This window comes from Lolium perenne, chromosome 6 (genome assembly GCF_019359855.2).
Source record: "Lolium perenne isolate Kyuss_39 chromosome 6, Kyuss_2.0, whole genome shotgun sequence".
Classification (NCBI taxonomy): domain Eukaryota; kingdom Viridiplantae; phylum Streptophyta; class Magnoliopsida; order Poales; family Poaceae; genus Lolium; species Lolium perenne.
This window is the reverse complement of record NC_067249.2, coordinates 20277886-20296280: the sequence shown is the minus strand read 5'-3', so window position 1 is coordinate 20296280 and position 18395 is coordinate 20277886.

Sequence of the window (18395 nt, the reverse complement as noted above, 5' to 3'; positions counted from 1 at the left end):
TTATCACATTGCAAATGTGCAATTATGGTAAATGTTGAGATAAATAGTAGAAATCCCCATATTCGTGCTAAGTATCACGATATAAACCTATCTTATGTGGTGTTATATAGTACACATCAGAGCCTGATGCTTAGAGATGTCTTACTCAACTATTATCTTCAGGCTTATGATGGTGTGTATTATATGCACAAAGCTGAATCTTCTTGGATTTTATTGGATTTTCATGATTTGACTAGATCCATACATGAAGTTTGACTTTGGTATGCAAATGCATGTTGCAATATCAAGTCCTTACTTGATGTTATAGATCGAGGGGGTAATAGTATTCGTGTGAGGAAGTGACGAATTCTGAAGATTCTTAAGACAAGATGAAGGTTCATCAAAAGAAGGAAGTAAAATTGTGGGAAGAAACCACAATACTCTGAAGGAAGTGCCAATCAAAACTCATGCTTTGCCTCAACAGAGGAGTACTTTAGTACGGAAGAAGCATGAAGGTGAGAAATATGATGATTATGGTGAAGCTCAAGCAGATCCATAGTTAATATAGAAAAGGGAATGCATGGGAAATCACTAAGGATACTATATTCATAGTGTCAGCTAGTGGTTTTCTTGCAAAATAAACCCTGAATGAAGGAAGATGATTGATGTCTACTTCCCCCTCCTTTCCTGTAGACAGTGTTGGGCCTCCAAGAGCAGAGGTTTGTAGAACAGCAGCAAGTTTTCCCTTAAGTGGATCACCCAAGGTTTATCGAACTCAGGGAGGAAGAGGTCAAAGATATCCCTCTCATGCAACCCTGCAACCACAAAGCAAGAAGTCTCTTGTGTCCCCAACACACCTAATAGGTGCACTAGTTCGGCGAAGAGATAGTGAAATACAGGTGGTATGAATATATATGAGCAGTAGCAACGGTGACAGAAAATAGCTTGCTGGCGTGTAGTTGAGGGTGGTAGTTTTGCCGCAGACGTAACGCAAAGAAACAGTAAACAAGTAGTAGTAACGCAGCAGTATTTAGGAACAAGGCCTAGGGATTACACTTTCACTAGTGGACACTCTCAACATTGATCACATAACAGAATAGATAAATGCATACTCTACACTCTTGTTGGATGATGAACGCATTGCGTAGGATTACACGAACCCTCAATGCTGGAGTTAACAAGCTCCACAATAATGCTCATATTTAAGTAACCTTATAGTGTAAGATAGATCAACAGACTAAACCAAGTACTAACATAGCATGCACACTGTCACCTTCATGCATATGTAGGAGGAATAGATCACATCAATATTATCATAGCAATAGTTAACTTCGCAATCTACAAGAGATCATGATCATAGCATAAACCAAGTACTAACACGGTGCACACACTGTCACCTTTACACACGTGCAGGAGGAATAAAACTACTTTAATAACATTGCTAGAGTAGCACATAGATAAATTGTGATACAAACTCATATGAATCTCAATCATGTAAAGCAGCTCATGAGATTATTGTATTGAGGTACATAGGAGAGAGATGAACCACATAGCTACCGGTACAGCCCCGAGCCTCGATGGAGAACTACTCCCTCCTCATGGGAGCAGCAGCGGTGATGAAGATGGCGGTGGAGATGGCAGCGGTGTCGATGGAGAAGCCTTCCGGGGGCACTTCCCCGTTCCGGCAGCGTGCCGGAACAGAGACTCTGTCCCCGGATCTTGGCCTCGCGATGGCGGCGGCTCTGGAAGGTTTCTGTGGTTTTCGTCGAACGCATCGTGGTTTCTGATCCAGGGGCTTTATATAGGCGAAGAGGCGGCGCGGGAGGGCCGACAGGGGGCCAAACTATAGGCGGCGCGGCCCCCTCTCGGCCGCGCCAGCCTGTAGTTTGGTGGGCCTGTGGCCCCCTCGACCTCTACGGTGTGTTACGGATGCTTCCGGGATTCTAAGATCTTTGGCGTTGATTTCGTCCGATTCGAGAATATTTCGTTACTAGGATTTCGAAACCAAAAATAGCAGTAAAACAGAACTGCACTTCGGCATCTTGTTAATAGGTTAGTTCCGTAAAATGCACGATTATTACATAAAGTGTGCATAAAACATGTAGATAACATCAATAATGTGGCATGAAACATAAGAAATTATCGATACGTCGGAGACGTATCAGCATCCCCAAGCTTAGTTCTGCTCGTCCCGAGCAGGTAAAACGATAACACAGATAATTTCTGGAGTGACATGCCATCATAACCTTGATCATACTATTTGTAAAGCATATGTAGTGAATGCAGCGATCAAAACAATGTATATGACATGAGTAAACAAGTGAATCATAAAGCAAAGACTTTTCATGAATAGCACTTCAAGACAAGCATCAATAAGTCTTGCATAAGAGTTAACTCATAAAGCAATAATTCAAAGTAGAGATATTGAAGCAACACAAAAGAAGATTAAGTTTCAGCGGTTGCTTTCAACTTGTAACATGTATATCTCATGGATATTGTCAACATAGAGTAATATAATAAGTGCAATAAGCAAATATGTAGGAATCAATGCACAGTTCACACAAGTGTTTGCTTCTTAAGGTGGAGAGAGATAGGTGAACTGACTCAACATTGAAAGTAAAAGAATAGTCCTCCATAGAGGAAAAGCATCGATTGCTATATTTGTGCTAGAGCTTTGATTTTGAAAACATGAAACAATTTTGTCAACGGTAGTAATAAAGCATATGCATCATGTAAATTATATCTTATAAGTTGCAAGCCTCATGCATAGTGTACTAATAGTGCCCGCACCTTGTCCTAATTAGCTTGGACTACCGGATCATCACAATGCATTGTTTTTACCAAGTGTCACAAAGGGGTACCTCTATGCTGCCTGTACAAAGGTCTAAGGAGAAAGCTCGCATTGGATTTCTCGCTATTGATTATTCTTCAACTTAGACATCCATATCGGGACAACATAGACAACAGATAATGGACTCCTCTTTTATGCATAAGCATATAACAACAATTAATAATTTTCTCATTTGAGATTTGAGGATTGTTGTCCAAAACTGAAACTTCCACCATGGAACATGGCTTTAGTTAGCGGCCCAATGTTCTTCTCTAACATATGCATGCTTAACCCTATGGTGGTAGATCTCTCTTACTACAGACAAGACGGACATGCATACCAACTCACATGAAATTCAGCAATGAATAGTTGATGGCGTCCCCAGTGAACATGGTTATCGCTCAACAAGCAACTTAATAAGAGATAAAATGCATAATTACATATTCAATACCACAATAGTTTTTAAGCTATTTGTCCCATGAGCTATATATTGCAAAGGTGAATGATGGAATTTTAAAGGTAGCACTCAAGCAATTTACTTTGGAATGGCGGAGAAATACCATGTAGTAGGTAGGTATGGTGGACACAAATGGCATAGTGGTTGGCTCAAGGATTTTGGATGCATGAGAAGTATTCCCTCTCGATACAAGGTTTAGGCTAGCAAGGCTTATTTGAAACAAACACAAGGATGAACGGTGCAGCAAAACTCACATAAAAGTCATATTGTAAACATTATAAGACTCTACACCGTCTTCCTTGTTGTTCAAACTCAATACTAGAAATTATCTAGACCTTAGAGAAACCAAATATGCAAACCAAATTTTAACATGCTCTATGTATTTCTTCATTAATAGGTGCAAAGCATATGATGCAAGAGCTTAAACATGAGCACAACAATTGCCAAGTATCACATTACCCAAGACATTTATAGCAATTACTACATGTATCATTTTCCAATTCCAACCATATAACAATTTAACGAAGAAGAAACTTCGCCATGAATATTATGAGCTAAGAACACATGTGTTCATACGAACCAGCGGAGCGTGTCTCTCTCCCACACAAGCATGATGTAATCCAATTTATTCAAACACAAACAAAAATAAAAGCATACAGACGCTCCAAGCAAAGCACATAAGATGTGATGGAATAAAAATATAGTTTCAGGGGAGGAACCTGATAATGTTGTCGATGAAGAAGGGGATGCCTTGGGCATCCCCAAGCTTAGACGCTTGAGTCTTCTTGATATATGCAGGGGTGCACCACCGGGGCATCCCCAAGCTTAGAGCTTTCACTCTCCTTGATCATGTTGCATCATACTCCTCTCTTGATCCTTGAAAACTTCCTCCACACCAAACTCGAAACAACTCATTAGAGGGTTAGTGCACAATATAAATTGACATATTCAGAGGTGACACAATCATTCTTAACACTTCTGGACATTGCATAATGCTACTGGACATTAGTGGATCAAAGAAATTCATCCAACATAGCAAAAGAGGCAATGCGAAATAAAAGGCAGAATCTGTCAAAACAGAACAGTTCGTATTGACGAATTTTAAAATGGCACCAGACTTGCTCAAATGAAAATGCCCAAATTGAATGAAAGTTGCGTACATATCTGAGGATCACTCACGTAAATTGGCTTAATTTTCTGAGCTACCTACAGGGAGGTGGACCCAGATTCGTGACAGCAAAGAAATCTTGAACTGCGCAGTAATCCAAATCTAGTACTTACTTTTCTATCAACGGCTTTACTTGGCACAACAAAACACAAAACTAAGATAAGGAGAGGTTGCTACAGTAGTAAACAACTTCCAAGACACAAAATAAAAACAAAGTACTGTAGCAAAATAACACATGGGTTATCTCCCAAGAAGTTCTTTTCTTTATAGCCATTAAGATGGGCTCAGCAGTTTTAATGATGCACTCGCAAGAAATAGTATTTGAAGCAAAAAGAGAGCATCAAAAGGCAAGTATGAAACAAATTTAAGCCTAACATGCTTCCTATGCATAGGAATCTTGTAAATAAACAAGTTCAAGAAGCATAATGCAACAAGCATAGAAAGATAAAACAAGTATAGCTTCAAAAATTTCAGCACATAGAGAGGTGTTTTAGTAACATGAAAATTTCTACAACCATATTTTCCTCTCTCATAATAACTTTCAGTAGCAACATGAGCAAACTCAACAATATAACTATCACATAAAGCATTCTTATCATGAGTCTCATGCATAAAATTATTACTCTCCACATAAGCATAATCAATTTTATTAGTAATAGTGGGAGCAAATTCAACAAAGTAGCTATCATTATTATTCTCATCAAGTGTAGGAGGCGTAGTATAATCATCATAAAAATTACTCTCCATAGTAGGTGGCACCAAAAGACCACTATCATTATAATCATCATATATGGGAGGCAAAGTATCATCAAAGTAAATTTTCTCCTCAATGCTTGGGGGACTAAAAATATCATGCTCATCAAAACCAGCTCCCCCAAGCTTAGAATTTTCCATATCATTAGCAACAATGGTGTTCAAAGTATTCATGCTAACATGTTTCATGGGTTTTTTAATTTTTGCATTAAACCATTCATGTCTTGACTCAGGAAATAGAATAAAAAGCTCACAGATGTTTTCCATTATGCCTTACTAGTGTAAACAAGAAACAAAAAGATGCAATTGCAGGATCTAAAGGAAATAGCTTCGAGCACAAACACAATGGCGCCAGAAAAGTACTTTACCTGGAACCGAAGTATGAGTGCCTTTTACCTTTCCTCCCCGGCAACGGCGCCAGAAAAGTGCTTGATGTCTACTTCCCCCTCCTTTCCTGTAGACAGTGTTGGGCCTCCAAGAGCAGAGATTTGTAGAACAGCAGCAAGTTTTCCCTTAAGTGGATCACCCAAGGTTTATCGAACTCAGGGAGGAAGAGGTCAAAGATATCCCTCTCATGCAACCCTGCAACCACAAAGCAAGAAGTCTCTTGTGTCCCCAACACACCTAATAGGTGCACTAGTTCGGCGAAGAGATAGTGAAATACAGGTGGTATGAATATATATGAGCAGTAGCAACGGTGACAGAAAATAGCTTGCTGGCGTGTAGTTGAGGGTGGTAGTATTGCAGCAGTAGTAACGCAGTAAAACAGTAAACAAGTAGTAGTAACGCAGCAGTATTTAGGAACAAGGCCTAGGGATTACACTTTCACTAGTGGACACTCTCAACATTGATCACATAACAGAATAGATAAATGCATACTCTACACTCTTGTTGGATGATGAACGCATTGCGTAGGATTACACGAACCCTCAATGCCGGAGTTAACAAGCTCCACAATAATGCTCATATTTAAGTAACCTTATAGTGTAAGATAGATCAACAGACTAAACCAAGTACTAACATAGCATGCACACTGTCACCTTCATGCATATGTAGGAGGAATAGATCACATCAATATTATCATAGCAATAGTTAACTTCGCAATCTACAAGAGATCATGATCATAGCATAAACCAAGTACTAACACGGTGCACACACTGTCACCTTTACACACGTGCAGGAGGAATAAAACTACTTTAATAACATTGCTAGAGTAGCACATAGATAAATTGTGATACAAACTCATATGAATCTCAATCATGTAAAGCAGCTCATGAGATTATTGTATTGAGGTACATAGGAGAGAGATGAACCACATAGCTACCGGTACAGCCCCGAGCCTCGATGGAGAACTACTCCCTCCTCATGGGAGCAGCAGCGGTGATGAAGATGGCGGTGGAGATGGCAGCGGTGTCGATGGAGAAGCCTTCCGGGGGCACTTCCCCGTTCCGGTAGCGTGCCGGAACAGAGACTCCTGTCCCCCAGATCTTGGCCTCGCGATGGCGGCGGCTCTGGAAGGTTTCTGTGGTTTTCGTCGAACGCATCAGGGTTTCTGATCCAGGGGCTTTATATAGGCGAAGAGGCGGCGCAGGAGGGCTGACAGGGGGGCCAAACTATAGGGCGGTGCAGCCCCCCCTCTGGCCGCGCCAGCCTGTAGTTTGGTGGGCCTGTGGCCCCCCTCTGACCTCTCTGGTGTGTTCTGGATGCTTCCGGGGATTCTAAGATCTTTGGCGTTGATTTCGTCCGATTCCGAGAATATTTCGTTACTAGGATTTCTGAAACCAAAAATAGCAGAAAACAGGAACTGGCACTTCGGCATCTTGTTAATAGGTTAGTTCCATAAAATGCACGAATATGACATAAAGTGTGCATAAAACATGTAGATAACATTAATAATGTGGCATGGAACATAAGAAATTATCGATACGTCGGAGACGTATCAATGATATGTGAAACCATAGCAGATATAAGAAGGCCATAGTAGATATCAGAAGACCACAATTGGTATAGGATGAATTCTGCGAGATAAAGTAGAAGATGTTTCGTCCAGTGGATCAGAACCTATAATAAAATCCATTTTAAGATAACAAATAGCCATAATTGGTATCAAGTAGTCCACCATTGGATTAATTGTACCAAGAAGTTGTGAACAAATAAAATTTTGTTAACCAAATAACAATGACCTATAATCATTTAGTAGAAGGATTCACATTGGATGTCCACAAATGAGTGGATACACCACAAACATTCTTCATGAGACTTTTCGAAAAGTATAAACCATAAGCTAGAACCAGACCAATATTCTAACCATAAGTCCAATAGTTGGAAGAAAAGGAGTTGAAGACATAAGAAAACTCTAAGGGGTAGAGCAAAGATTGAGTTGAATGTACAATGACTCAATACTTTAAGCTAGGTAGAAGCAGATGGTCTGAACTGAGAGGAAGTTCGATCTTATTTTCATAAGATTGTTGAACACCACTTTCAGAAGGATGTCAGACCAGAAGCCGAGGTTCATACCTCGAGGAAGTAAGAAGTGGACTATAACTTGAGAAAGTGAGTAAGATTTACTCAGAAGTACTAAAGCTTAAGTCAGCTAATGATAATGAAGTTGGACGAAGGAAATACCGTAGATAAAATATAGCCCTAGAAGGCCAAAGACCAAAGAAGATTGAGTATACCAATACCAAAGACTAATAGAATGATTCTTTTCATAGAACCTAAATAACCCAACATAGTTAGTGGTATCAACCATAAATCTATGATTGGATGGACTAAATGAGTCTAATCAATTCTTAGGAAAATAAACCATCACGATCATTCCATGTTAAGTACCTTACTTAGTACCATTATTGCAGTTTTGGTAGTAAGGGAAAACAAAGACCTATTTTATCAAATAGGGAATGTTATCCAATTAGTCTTCAATTAAGACTGTCAGGACAAGAAGAAGTCCCATCATTGATTCTTCAATGAGAAAGGAAACAAGCTTATAGAGTTGGAAGAAATCAATGAATCAAAGTACGAACCATGGTTCAGAAACAAACGATAATGGATTCCAGGAAGAATCTGGACAAGGTATATATTCAATTATATCCAGTGAGATCACCACGGAGTTCTAGAAAAGTTTAAGTCTGCAGAAGTCAGAACCACACTTCGGAAACGTGAGAGAGATCAAACTTCGAGGACGAAGTTTAGTTTAAGGGGTAGAGACTGTAATATCCCAGGTAATGGGGTTACAAAAATAGAGGAAACAGATGTGTGCATTGCATTCATGCATAGAAAATCTGGGGAATTTTCGCGCTTTAAAGTAAAACAGTCACAGTAACTGAAGTTTCACTTGACCTTGGTGGAATTGAAGTAGCTCATCAAGTCAAGCGCTATAAACCGCAATGTGACTTTGCTAAAACCTTGTTTTGGGAAGAGATGATTTGATCTAAGGGGTTAGATCAAATGGAGCTAATAATCAACCCAACAACACTTGACTCATTGATCAATTGCTTGATCTTATAAAAGAATTATATTATGGTAATCCTTGTCCTAACAGATGAACACCAATTCAATTGCAAATCAAGTAACAATAAAATGGAGAAACCATTCCTGACTTATCTTTTCCATGTCTTAAGCTAATCCTTGAACCTACCATGAACCTCATGGTATTCATTATATTTCAATCTTGGAAACAAGACAAGGAGATCAACTCTAGAAATATATATATCCTTTTCTATTCCATATTAGTATACATCAAACCAAGAAAAATGAGAGTTCTACAATAATTATTAGAGAAGCAACAAACCTTGAGCTAAACCTTGGATATGCATCCAAGTATTCACATCATCATCTTAAAGAGAAACCCTAGGATATTATTCAAGTCCTTCCCAAGTAAGAGAGCCCATTCATATCAATTCTAGCTTTACCTATTAATGAATAGAGGACAATCTTTGAACTAAAGTATTGGGTTGTAAACCATTTCATCTTGGAGTGGTGAGATAACCAAATACCAAGTGGAATAAGACTATATCCATGAATTAGTGAAATAAGGGTTGGACTAATCCAACTAAGTCAGACAATTGAATCCTTAGCTTAGCTACCTAAATAAATAATAGGAGTACACCATAAACCCTAGAATAAACCATTCCTTTATAAGAGAGCCAAGCTATGGTGTTACACTTAAGTAGTTGAGGCAACAATTGAATATGAGGGAGAGAACTATCCATATACTAGATGATTATATCATCACTGATTAAGTAGAACCCTAACATAATATCTCAGACATTCTCCTGGGATATAAACTTTAGAGGCAACCATAGTAAGCCCAGCCTAGAAAGTGAAATATAAGTACTATACCCTAGCTGATCAAGACAGTGCTTGATCAAGGAAGTGAAAACCTCATTTAAGGAGAGATACCTTAGGAAGCCAGACCTTGATCATTATAAATTGAGTAATGATCATAAACCCTAAGAACTTGAGGTATGTGAGGATAAGTTAAATCCTAACAGGATAAGTAGATATCATTCACCACATGAAATCATAGAGAGGTAACTAGTAAACAACCCTAGGCTTATATCCCAACCTCAACTTATGAACCACTTGGTGATCATAAGTAGAATCCTAGCACATCTATATTTCATTCATTTCTCAAATAAAGTACCTAAGAAATACCAAGAGTAAAACTCCATACCTTATATAGTGAGGAACCATTAATCTATATGACCAAAGTCAACTATAAAAAGAACTATAACTAGTGTAATTACTTTAATGATAAATTGGAGATAATGATGGAAGTTAATTGGTAGAAGATAAAACCAAATCCCAAATCCTTAGTAATTAGAAAAGCACATGAAATATTAAGCAAGTAACCACTTTATCATGGTTAGGGGAGATTAAACCCTAGCACATGCAATATGGTGTCACCTCATCTCACAAGAGTTAAACCTCAACCCTAGTTTATGCATCACTTGGATGATCATAACTAAAAACCTAAACCTTACTTGAGACTCAAACCATGTGTCATTAGGAGAATATGACTAGAACCCTAATGGTTCATTAATTAAATTCTATGCTTCAATTATAAGACATAAGAGCCACCTAATGCTAAGTCCCATAATTAAAACCACATAAGTAGTGATCAACCACTTATCTTTATAACCAAGGCCAACCATGAGGAGAGTAATACCTACTCTAGATATTTCAAGATGCTATTCAAATACAATAATAGTGTTAACCTTGAAATAGGGTTATAATCAAAACTACAAGATCATAATAAATAGGGGTTCACATTAAATCATATGCAAGGAACTAAATTCTCAATTAAAAGAACAAATCCTAATCATACCTTCTAAAACACTTGGAGTATAATTATTAACTCTAACCATTCCAAAAGGGAGTGGTATTCCAAATGAAAAAGAAACTTAAAATGAGTACTTGAATTCTGGCCTAAATGAAAATTGCAATAAAGCTCATATGTATGTTTGTTCAACAAACAATGGAGTAATACATTTATCCCTTTTAATAGTCCTAATGAAGTTCAAATACTCAAAATACCTACATGGTATTACATGAGTTAAACTTGAATTAAAACAATATGTAAAATAGAAAAGGAAAACAGAAAATAAAAATAGAAAGGAAAAGGGAGAAAAAAACCTTACCAGACTCACCTGTCCATCCCAGCCCACGAGCAGCCCAGCGTTGCAGCCCACCAAGCAGCCCAAGGCCAGCCCAATACCTCTTCGGTAAAAAAATCTCGAGGACGAGCTCGTCCTCATCCCCTTCCTCCGCATGAGCGCCAGCACGACGGCGTGCTCTGCTTCCTCTCTCGCTGGCGGCTCCTCCTCGACCGACGGCGTGACGAGGCGTGCTCCCGCGTGGTATAAATCCCCTGGACGAACCCTAGCCTCCAATTTTTCTTCCTCTGCTCAATTTCGTCCCAGTAGGAAACCCTAGCTCGCACGGTCACCACCTATCGCCGATGACTGGAGCCTCCCCGACCACCGCCGTGACCACCATCGTCTTCAGCATCCTCGACATGCCCAGCATACGGGAGGAATCGAGCTGGGAGGCCCCGGAGCGTCTCCGACGAGCTCATCCCTCCGACGGCCGGCGACCCCAAATCCGGCGAAGCAAGCCTCCATCGACCCCACCGACATGCCCGTCGTGCTCACGGTGAGCCCGCGCATCTTCTGAGCTTCCAATCGCATCGAATCGTCGTCCGTAGACTCTTAGCCTGGTGTGCCGTGTCCGCCGCCGTTCGGCCTCGCTGGCGAGCGAGCTCCGGCGACCATTTAGGAGCGGCGCGGGTACCATTATCTTCGTTGTGGCACGCTGAATCGAGTGGTGTGCGTGTTCTGTCCGCGCGAGCGCCAGACCACCGGCGATCATCGCCGTCTGACCGCCGGCCGGCCACAGTAACGCCACCTCGTCAATTCTGACCACAGTCAAAGACACAGTGACAGCTGACGTGGCCTAGGCCCACCAGTCAGCCACTGGGTGTAAACTAGTTCGGGTGTAGTTAGTATTTTCCTGTTTAAATTCCAATTCAATAATTCTATGACTTTACAAATTCATATAAAATTCATAATAACTCAGAAAAATACAAATGAAATATCAAAATTCTTCTAAAAGAAAATTCTATCCAATAAAAATATAATATGAAATTTTTATTTTTAATAAAAATTCAATTATTTAATACTTGTTGATTAAGCATTTTCCATTAATTCTTAATACAATTAAAATTCAGAAATTAGGAAAACTATCCAAATTAAATCAAAACCAATAAATAAATAAATAAAAACATGAAATCTAATTTTCTTTATTTATTATTTGTTAAATCTTTATTAGAGAGATTTAAACCCTAATTAATACTACCTCTGGACATATTTAATTGACGCACGCACACGCCTAATGACATGAATGGCAGGCCTCCCTCCGCGTCGATTATATCCGACCGGAGGGAGTAATTACCAAATTATTAATTATTTAAAAATAATAATATGCCAAATTCAATATTATTCTTAATTCAAAGTTATTAATAACTTCAACTTTTCAAATGAAGTTATTAATCCAAGAGCTAATTGACAATTAAGAAACCCTAAGTACCATATTGAATTAAGAACACAAACCCATAATTTTATTTTGGATACTAAAACCCTAATTCAATTATGCACTAAACCCTAGCTCTTAGCTTTAGAATTGTCAACCTTATTTATCCATGCTTAGCATCACACCAATATGATGAACTCCAATAGCAACCATACCTACTATTTTACATTACCTAACCATATTCCACTAAACCCTACTGATATTGGATACTTATCCACCATCCTGTTTAGGAGTCAATTATTCCTTACTTAGTGAATCCAATAACAAAACCTAGACAACCTCAACCCTAATTGATATGCTTCTTATTACTTAAGAAGTATGTTCTTCAAAAGTTATTCTTTTAAAATAAATAAAGAATCATCCTCAACCCTGCTTATAAGGACCTATAAACCCTACATAGCTATCACCAGCAAGATGAAACCACCATGATAACAACCATGTATAACTAATTGCTTAAGTTGCTTATGCTTAAGTAAAACCAATCCAGCCTAGTTACTGATGAATCCAACTATGTTGTGATCCATCTAATACTTACTCCAGAAACTAGATGAAACCATAGTCAACCCTAGAACCCACCAACCTAATTATCATACTTGTTCTTTATTAAAGAACATGTTCTTCAAAAGTTATTCTTTTGAATTATATGATAATTAATCATTAACCATGCCATATAGTGCTAAAACCAACCACTATTCATTACATGTTAGGATTATACCAAATCTTATCGTTGTGTGCTATTAATGCTATTGTTATGATATATTGCAGCACATGTTTATGATACCAAGTAATCACACCTGAATAAGAACCTTGTTTGTGAATCACTCTAAAAGTGCAACACACCCTGAACTAATTATTACAACCCACTGATCCTAAATCATCGGGGTTAGGTCACGCTTAGAGCGATTGCATCTCATACTTATGCATTATTGCATCCTTGCCAATCTTTTAAACATCGTCCTTACCGGACGATGATGCTATTTCAGAATTTGGAGTTAATGCGTATCGAAGACCTTGTCTGCATAATCTTGCAGTCAAGAAAGGCAAGTTCATCACTTGCTCATGTCATTTGTGTATTTCTATCAAATTACTTGCAAAGTACTATGGTTATCACTATTGCATAAAAACCAAAACCACTATTTTCATAACTATGAATATGACTATGTGGTTGGTAATGGAACCATGGATTGTGTTGATATGGTGGAGGTTCCATTGCAAGGGTTTATATCCATCTAGGATTAAACAACAAATGTCGCCAGTGATTCTTGTGCCGTAATACCCGTGTTAACCATAAGATCTGGAATGGGACGGACTAGTCAATCATATTTCCACCTCTTGTACATCAACGGATGCGCTTACCGTAGCAGTTGTATCTGGCGGAACAACCGGAGGGTGGGGATCCCACTCTAATTCCCCACGGTAAAGCATTGCTTGCCGTAGCAGTTGTGTCTTGCGGAACAACCGGAGGGTGGGGATCCCACTCTAATTCCCCACGATAATGCGGTCTATGATGGGTTGCAGCTACCGGCGTAGGAGTGTATGGTAGAGCCCAGCACTGTCGTCGTGGTCGGGGTCCACCCTGAAATTACGGGAATAATGGGACCGGCGTGGACCCAGGGTCGGGGCATGCAACAAAGGGTGGGTGTGCGAGGTAGCGGAGGAATATGATTGGCTATGACCTTACTCCTGACCTCACACCAAAGGAAGTGTGGACGAGCCTGCAATTCGGTTGGCAACAAGGATAAGATCTCTTATGGGTAAAGCAACACACCTCTGCAGAGTGTAAAGAACCGTGACCTGTCACTCCCTGTTCCGGGATATGGAACTGCGAACGCGGCCGGAAAGGAGCTCCATGAAGTTCTAGTAAACCGGTGAAGGCTGACGGACATAGTTCTTCTGAATAAAAGCAACCCTTTGAAGAAACGATTATGAAAACCTGCATTGGTATTAGACTTTCTGGTCTAATGCCGTAGCTAGTGCATTAAACACCTCTTTCCTATAATGAACTTGTTGAGTACGCTCGTACTCATCCCACTCTTAAATCCCCTGCTTAGATATGGAGGCATCGAAGGAGGATCTACAGTGCAACTCGAAGACCGAGGAGTCAACAACTACTTCAAGATACAGGTGTTGACTGCCAAAACCCACCGGCGGGCAGCGATGGTCAACACAGGTAGAGCCGGGAAGAGCCTAGAGCTGCGGCTGGCTGAGACCCCTCCGAGTGACGGCCCGCAATGCTCTTCTGGTCACACGTCCGATGCGAAGTGCAAGGGCGTGCCACCTGACCTATACCTGGTCAGGAAGGTGATGGGGATGCCTCGCTTAGTTTCCTGCATGGCATACACGTAAACATTAAATACGAGCCTCGATCGGCTCTCAGGTTATCCTGTGAATCGGCTCAAAGAGCCGATCCACCCATGATTCGTACGGGGTGCACGAATATATGGTGGTCCTGCTTGATCAAGATAAAGCTAATGAGATCTACGACGATTTAGGGTTTTCACCGCATAATCGGATCATCCTACTCCAGGTTGGGCCTCGCGGCCACGCACGGTGATCGTAAGCCGATCCTAAACAAGGCCTAAAAACCAACATGAAGTTGATCCTCGGAACATCCTGTTTAGGACTTGCGAACGCCACCCTACGTGCCGCTGGATCCTCCCCCCCTTTGTAAGGCCTAACTATTGCAGATATTAAACTAATCCTTGTAGAACAAGGAGCAATCGTAACGGATCAGATCTACTAAATAATGATCAAGCGGGGTGCCGCCCCCACACCTGAGATAGGTGTGAGGGCGGCTAGACATGCAAGGGTTGCACTACGTAAGCATGCTTAAACAAAGAACAATGCTAACCCTAACACATCTATGATAACTACGTTGCTCGCCATCAAAAAGGCTTCAGTACGAGCAACGCCTGAACAACGTGGAGCTTGTGCTGCCTAGATCGCAAGATGCGATCTAGGCAGCATGTCGCTTACGTGATAGAAACCCTCGAGACGAAGGAGTTGGCGATGCGCCGAGATTGGTTTGTTTTGGGTTGAACGTGAGTTGTTGTTTATTCCATAAACCCTAGATACATATTTATAGTCCAGGGGACTTTCTAATTAAGGCGTGCACCTAACCGTGCACGGGCAAAACTCTAACTTTTAATCTATGATACAATTTACTATAATAAAAGATACACGGGCAATCTAGCCCAAATTCTTCGTGCAAGGCCGCTTCAGAGATCTTCCACGTGTAATCTTCCAAGCCCATCTCTCTTACGGCCCACTTCCTGATTTGGCCAAAATCTGGTGATAACACATGCCCCCCTGGTTTTGGAAATGACATTTCCAAAATCATTACGCTTTTCTTTCGTCGGGTCATGTCGTGGCAGAGCAGAACCATTGCAGCATTTTTCGTCATGATGCCCTGTCTTCTCAACTGTTCCGCGTGATTTGACCGTTGTCTTTGGGCACTGCCTCCTCAGCTAACTTTGTGGCATTGAATTTTTTCACCATAGCCCCCCTTTTATTTAACCGCTCTGAGCAGTTCGCCACTTCATCATCCTGCTCTGTTCTGGCCATCGGCACCAAAAAACCCCCAATCTCCCACAGCCATGTCTTCCTCTTCTTCCTCCTCCTCGTCGGTCTTCCACGACTCCTCCTCCGAGCCTTCCTACGGGTCCTCCTCCTCCCGCGAGACGCCGCCGGACATCCGCGCCGCAGAAGAATGGGACCTGGAAGACCACGCCTCCTCCATCTGGTCCGAAGACGACCAGTCCCTGACCAGCGGGGATGAAGATCTTCAGTTCCTTGCCGTCGGGGAACTGGAGTCGGAAAGCGAGGACGACCAGTTCCCCTGGGACGGCTGCCCCACCTCTGAAGAAGAGGAAGAGGAAGACGACGACGACGACGACGACTCCCTCGAGGGCTACCCACCAGCGAAACGCCTCCGCATGTGGTGGGACGACGACAGCAGCGACGACGAAGACGGAGATGAAGCTCCCGTAGAGGGTTATGGGAGCAGTGACGAGGAACCCATCGGCAGCAGTGCCGATGAGAGTTCCGAGGATGACGACGAAGGAAGCGATGGCCCGTAGATTAGGATCTACTAGCGTAGGCCTAGCAGTAGTAGATTGGTCAATAGACCCTTCTTTTGTTCTTCCTTCCCTGAGAAATCGGCTCTTTCTTTGTAAGAAATCCCCTTATTAATGCAGAAAAATCTCTTAATTAATTTCGCTCCCTTGCCGATTGTCGAATGGAGTTGTCGTGCAGGGAGCCGATAGCAGGACATCGGCTCATATCGCTATCTGAGGCCAAGCTGTTGTATAAACACCTCAACAGGCCAAGCTGTGATTTTTTTTTTTTACTGGCCGATTTTCAAATCGGCCCCCACATCTTACTGTCCATCGTCCCACATGCTTGGGAAATATTTCTTGAGGTGTTGACCATTGACAGCCACTGGGAACTTTTCGCCGCTCAACTCTTCCAACATGTATGCATTACCCTTCAAGGCCTGGACAACTTTGTACGGACCGTGCCAATTAGGAGACCATTTGCCATATGCCTTGTCCCTGGTTCCCAATGGCAATACAGCTTCCCATACTAGATCGCCAACTTGGAATTCCTTTGGTCTAACCTTTTTATTGTAGGCACGAGCCACCCTGGCTTTGTTCTCCTTAATCTTCTCCAACGACCAAAGCCTGAGTTCTGTTGCATCCTCAATAGTGTCACTCATTAAAGCTGCATATTCCTCAGCTGTCAGATCATTCTGAAACGTGACACGTCTTGATCCAGCCGTAATTTCCCAAGGCAATACGGCTTCCTGTCCATAGAAAAGCTGATACGGCGAAGTCTTTATAGCTCCATGGCACGACATGCGGTAAGCCCACAATGCTTCTGATAACTTCTCATGCCAATCCCTAGGGTTCTCGTCAATTTTCCTCTTGATCAGCTTGATCAGACTCTGATTGGATGCCTCAGCCTGCCCGTTAGCTTGAGCGTAGTACGGGGATGATCGGATCAGTTTAATCCCCATGTCATCACAGAACTCCCTGAATTCTTTAGAAGTAAAGACCGAACCTCCATCGGTCGTGATAGTTTGGGGAATTCCGAATCTATGAATGACGTGTTCTTTCACAAACTTGATCACATCTTCTGATTTCACCTTCTTCATAGGGACGGCTTCCACCCACTTGGTGAAGTAATCTGTGATAACCAAAATCCATTCATGTTTTTTGCTCGATGCCGGATGGATTTTGCCGATCATATCCATACCCCACCCCCGAAACGGCCAAGGCTTGATGATAGGGTTCATCGCTGATGCTGGCACCATCTGAATCTTTCCAAACATCTGACACGCTTGGCACCCCTTGTAATAATTGAAGCAATCTTCAATCATAGTGGGCCAATAAAACCCTGATCGCCTGATCAACCACTTCATCTTATGAGCCGACTGATGCGTTCCACAGGCGCCTTCATGCACCTCATGTAAGAGCCGATTAGACTCAGTCGGTCCCAGGCACTTGAGTAGCAACCCTTCCAATGTCCTATAGAACATGTCGTCTCCTATAAGGACATACTTCATGGCTTTGTATCTTACCCGTTTAGGTGCCCCCCGAGCCGAATCTTTTAAATAATCGAAGATCTCGGCTCTCCAATCATCCTGTTCCAGGAATTGTATCTGAACTTCTGGTCCGTCGGCTGTATCTATGTAGCCAGACGCCATTTGTGCTAGATTGTTGGCCTCGGTATTTTGGGATCTTGGGACCCAATTAAAGTTGATGTACCGAAACTGTGTCATCAACTCACGGCATTCCACCCAATATGGGAAAAGCGATTCACTTTCGCAATTATATTCATCCGTGAGCTGGTTAATCACCAACTTTGAGTCTCCAAAGAGCTCTACAGCTTCCGCTCCAGCTTCCAATAGCAATTCCATTCCCTTACGTATTGCCTCATATTCTGCTACGTTGTTGGTGCAAGGGGTAGATAATCTGATGGAGAAGGAGTATTCTGCCCCCCGAGGCGACACGAGCAGAATGCCGATGCCACAACCATCGTCACAAACCGATCCATCGAAGAACATAGCCCATGGACGTATAGATAGTGCTGCTATATTGGTACTGATCCGTTCA